Raw genomic sequence first — 5,560 nt, 5'->3', positions numbered from 1 at the left:
AGAAAATAACTCATCCCACCAGGAAGGAATACAAAGAATTAACAAGTCTATTTGCAATACTTTCAACAAAACTATTAGCATCGTCAAGCTATTCATTTTAATTCAAGTTTTTTCTTAAATAAATGGAGGAGAGAGTGAAGGCATTTCTAAGGATTCTTTATGTTTTAAAAATTAAGATTCAAATGTGCATGTTGGAAACTAAAAAGGTTTTTGCACTCTGCAGGAATTTTTCTCATAAATAAATGAGTTATTGTCTCAAATGTAAAAAGAAAACTTATACTAAAAATATTTCATATATTAAAAGTAAAAATAACAGGGTTATACAAAAAGGTATATGTTCGGTGTGTGGTTCAAAAAAAAATCAATTTATCTCCAAACACAAACTCGGAGGAGATATACAAAAGTTTTTATCAGGAAGTAAATTTACAACTACTGGAATACCAGGGGAATTACATCTTCCAGGGTATTCTTTCTGTGGTCCAGGCACAAACTTGGATAAAAGATTAGATGAGGCAGACAATCCTAAATCCTGGAGTAAACCAATCAATAGAGTTGATGAAGTGTGCATGAGACACGATATTGATTATGGGAATACCACAACGTTGGAAGAAAAGCATGAAGCCGATAGAGAAATGTTGTATAATTTGTCTCTGATACAAAATCCAACCTTGAGAGAAAAAGTTGATAGGTTCATCGTGAAGAAGATGATTAGTGCTAAATTGAAACTTGGACTTGGAAATTCAAAAACTTATAGACTCTAATGATGCCATTAAGACTGAAGAGCAATTAGCTGATGAATTACATAAACCAATATTCACAAAGTTTCAGAGAAGGAAAGTTTATTCCAAGGAAGTTGATTATATCTGGTCTGCTGATTTGATTGAACTCAATAATGATAAGGGGTACAAGTATGCTTTAACCGTTATTGATTTGAGGAGTAGATATGCGTGGGTTGTCCCTTTAAAAACAAAACAGGTAATACTCTTATGTTAGCTTTTCAACAGATATTTAATAAAAGTAAGAGAAAACCTAAGAAATTGTGGACTGATGAGGGTAGAGAGTTTTATAACAAGACATTTATGAATTTTCTAAAAAATAACAGTATTACATTATACAGTACCTTTAATGAAGGGAAGGCAGTTGTTGTTGAACGTTTTAATCGTACCTTAAAGAGAGACTATATAAAAAATTCACACAACTCGGTTCACAACAATGGTCATCTTTTATTCAGGATATTGTGGATAAGTATAATGACACGATTCACACGTCAACGAATATGAAGCCATCAGAAACATTTACAAAATTAAAATATGAAAAAGAGATTAATGTCAGAAAACCTAAGTTCAAAGTTGGTGATATCGTAAGAATATATAGGTGGAAATCTCATTTTGAAAAGGGTTTTACTGAACGATGGACGAAAGAACTTTTTAAAATTGTTGATGTAATAGATACAGTTCCTTGGACTTATAAAATATATGATTTGGAAGGGGAAGAGATTTTAGGTTCATTTTATTCACAGGAATTACAAAAGACAAAACTAAGCAGATAATACACCTTTGTGGACACTCGAGGGCCAAGTCCGAGGTGTATAACAGTATATAATGTGTGTCAAGGGGTGGACGTTCTTACATCTGTGAACCCCAAACACAGAATCCTCAACTGAATAGTCAAGGTTTAACTTTTGTTTGTGTGTGTGTGTGTGTGTGTGTGTAATGGGAGCAATAGGTTGGCGCTTCACTCCCTCCTACTATACACCGTTGTGGACACTCGAGGGCCAAGTCCGAGGTGTATAACAGTATATAATGTGTGTCAAGGGGGACGTTCTTAGATCTGTGAACCCCAAACACAGAATCCTCAACTGAATAGTCAAGGCTTAACTTTTGTTTGTTGATGTGTATGTGTGTGTGTGTCCCAACCCTCACATTCAAAATCTCAACCCCAACCCTCACATTCAAAATCTCAACCCCAACTCAATCCTCGCCCAACACAATGTCTTTTTCAAAATGAGATTTCCACCTATATATATATATATATATATATATATATATATATATATATATATTTTTACGTTTTTTTTTTCTTCTTCCAATTCTGTCTTTTAAGGCTTTCAGGTTTGATGACGTAGAAAGGGGGAGTAAGCCTGCACTTTCTTCCCAGAACAAACAATGTATATTTTTTGTTTTTTTTTTCTCTTCTTCCAATTCTGTCTTTTAAGGCTTTCAGGTTTGATGACGTAAAAAGGGGGAGTAAGCCTGCACTTTCTTCCCAGAACTTTCTTGATCTTGCTCCCATCAAGCACCATCCGACAAAGAACTACATCGATAGGTTTAGATCCCAAAGAGTGATAGCAACTCCAAAAGTCTCCAAAATATAAATAAATAAAATAATAATAATAATAAATAAATAAATAAATAAATAAATAAATAAATAAATAAAAGCCCCCAAAAAAGTTTCAAGTGTCCAACATAAACCCAACTTTCCAAGTCTTCAAGGTATAACCACATTCCCGTTGAGTTTCCAAGATATTGTTGTGGTTACCAGATTCGCAAACCACCATTCAGGTCCCTTAGGTGAGGTATCTCGGTAAGTGCATGTGTAGTTAGGCCCAAACCCGTTGTCTAGTGGGAATACATGTCATTTATACGTGCTGCGACTCTTTAGGATAGCCGTTTTTCTTTCACTATCTTTATTTTGGACCAACCGCCATGATCACAACCACAACATCAACCACCAACCACAACCACCGCTTCACCACAACCGCCACGACCTTCCCGTCACACCTCGCCACCGTAGCATCGCCACCGTTCTTGCCCCGCTGTGGGTACCGGTGTTGGACTCATGCAGAACACGCGTCGAACAGCGTGTACAAAACCACGGATTTTCTGCTTCAAAAACGGATCAAAAACGACACACGCCCACTTTTTGCCGTCCAATCGGTGAGCGAGGGGCGATTTGGCCCCGCCTCCAGAACGATCGATATATGCAAATTTGTGGATCAAAAAGCCTTCACGCCCACTTTTTCTCGGGCCAATGGGGAGCGAGGTGAAAGGTCAAAGGGAGGGGGTCAAAGGCGAAGTTACGGGGGGATAAAAGGACGGTGTTCGTCAGTCAGAGTCGGGGCGAGAGAAGGAGCAGAACGGGGTCGGAGAGTCAAGAAGAGGAGAGTCGGAAGCAGAGGGTCAAGACTTCGCGGGCGGTGGAGCTGCTCGTCGTGTGCGTTGGAGTCGGAACGGAGGGGACGGAGCTGTGGAAAGGCGGCGACACCAGACGAGGGGGGTGCTCGCGTCGTGCAGGAAGCTGCACCCGAGGGAGGCCGACAGCGCGACCTGGCCGAGGTGGAGACGCTCGTCGCACATAATAAAGATCCTCTATACCCCGAGCATCAGCAACCCCCTCCTGTTTCCCCCCGCGCTGAGATAGTGCGACCAAGGGGGCCCCGTTCCCACCCCCTGCCAGGCACTGTCCACGAGGCCCGCGGGTTGCGGGGCCATCGCCGCTCCGCGTCTCATCACCAGACGGGTAGGCCCGACCCGGTCTCGGCCCCAGGCCTACCTCATTCTTGGGGGATTTCTTTTCCTTGGTTTTGGGTATGTGTTGTCGGCGCCGTCTGTGAAGTAGAATTGTATAAGTGTTGCTGTGTGCTCGGTAGTCGGTATTAGCTCTGCACTGTGTTTTCACTTTTATGTTTGCTTTTTGTGTAAATGGAATTGTGTTTTCTTTTTTTTGTGTGCATTTGGTGGAATTGTATTTGTGTGCTTCCCGTGTGCCGAGAATAAATGTGCTTTATTGTTGAACTGTTCTCCTGCTTCGCTTCGTCTTTTCCTCCATTGAATCCCCACCTTGCTTCACGTAAAGGGTTGGTAGTGGGCTGAATACGCCCGATAATTAATCGAACCGTCGAGGTCGACGATAACACCGCTCGGTTATTCTGATAGTACGGAACGGGTCGCTTAAGTGGCCCGTGTCCGAAGTCGACCTGCGGCGAGGTGCGATCGCCCGGTCTACCCTCCGCGTGGGTACTTAGGTAGTTCGAATTTGGCGAGCAACCCTATCCCACGCGGGGGCTGATTGGCTCGATCGCGGTGAGACCGAAAGGTCCACCCGTGACTGGTTCCCGGCGTTAGTCCGAGAGGGTCACGACTGGATTGTCCGTCCGGTGGGCGACGTGCCGCGATTCGAGTTACGTGGCCGTCGCACGCCGGCGGGCGCGAAATCCGCAACACTGGTGTCAGGAGTGGGATACAAATTCATCGCCCTCCTCGCGGCACTGGTATTGGAGAGCGGGACAACAGGCTCTCCTGTCTCTAGCGAAATTCACGGGAATCGGTCCAGGGGTGAGAGAAGCGACCCCCGATTCCCTCCAAATTACGAGCGAGCAAATTAACCCTTCACGAGAAGCAAGATGGCGTCTCAAGGCGAGCGGGAGCCGGGGGTATTAGAAATGTATATGTGTAATAATGTAGAGTCCATGGTCCAGGATGGAATCCCCGAGCAGGAAATGTTGATTGTGCAGGAACACGGACTCGCCCAACTGAACCCAGGGCCCGAGGTGGGTGCGGCAGCGGCCGCGGTGTATGACACCTCCCCCCCCCTTCTCCACCAAGACCCTTCCCCAACCCTTGCCGAAACGGCACAGCTGAGTGCAACCAACATGGCCCAGCTATAGCCATGCTGGCGGCAATGAACAAACAAATGAATGAAGTGAAAACGACGATGGATACAAATACAAATGAAATGAAAAACGAAATGAAAGGCATGAACGAAAAGATGGATACAAATACAAATGAAATGAAAACGAAATGAACAAGCAAATGAATGAAGTGAAAACGACGATGGATGCGAATACACAGCAAATGAGGGAAGAAATGAAAGAGCTGCGGGGTGAGACGCAGAACATGGGCCGATGCCTGCAGGCGGGCATGAAGGCCGTGACCAGGGAGCTGGGAATGGCGACTTCACGTGTGGGAGCAAACGAGCTGGGTGGGGGTGCAACGGCTGACAGGCCCGCGGTGGAGGCGGGTGAAAAAATAATTCGTGGAACGTGTTGGGCGAGGGTCGTGACGATGACCGAAAGGGAAAAATTAAATGGGGAGACCAAAACGTGTGAGACGAGACACGAGGTGACGACAAAGGAAAAAATAATAGTTGAGACAAGGGAGGTAAAGGGTGAAGAGTTGGCAGTGACGGTAGCCGGGAAGGGAACGACAGAGGAGAGACTGCACGATGAGGACGGGGTAAGTGACGCACACACACACACGGAGGTAGTGGAGGATAATGGGGGTGAGCTCGCGGAGCGTGCAGGGACCCGGTGTGAGCAGCGGGATGGCCTCCTCCAGGAACGAGGGGAGGGAGTATGCCTTGAGGCGAGTCACGACCAGGTGAGTTCGGTCGTGCTTTGCGAGGTTGAGGGGACGAGTGCTGTGGACGGGTGCACGGAGAGCTTGGGGGGTATAGAGGCCCCGGAGACCCTTGTGGGGACACGAATCCCCAGTGTGGTTGTCCCTGTGTGTGTGGTGCAAGGTGTGAGTGCGTCCCCGTGTGTGGAAGCGACCCCGTGTGT

General features: G+C 45.6%; 1 long non-coding RNA gene across 1 annotated transcript; it reads left to right on the top strand.

The window, feature by feature from the left end:
* Positions 1-1,166: 1,166 nt before the first annotated feature.
* On the top strand, positions 1,167-1,851 carry LOC147012624 (uncharacterized). The gene is made up of 2 exons (XR_015051013.1): positions 1,167-1,584; positions 1,786-1,851. It is a non-coding gene; the product is annotated as an uncharacterized LOC147012624 (long non-coding RNA).
* The last annotated feature ends 3,709 nt before the right edge of the window (positions 1,852-5,560 follow it).

The sequence above is a fragment of the Eptatretus burgeri genome, chromosome 14 (genome assembly GCF_056783735.1).
Source record: "Eptatretus burgeri isolate ZD-2024b chromosome 14, Ebu_testis_v1, whole genome shotgun sequence".
Lineage (NCBI taxonomy): Eukaryota > Metazoa > Chordata > Myxini > Myxiniformes > Myxinidae > Eptatretus > Eptatretus burgeri.
The sequence above is the reverse complement of the archived record's forward strand: the minus strand, read 5'-3'. Positions and strand labels throughout refer to the sequence as shown.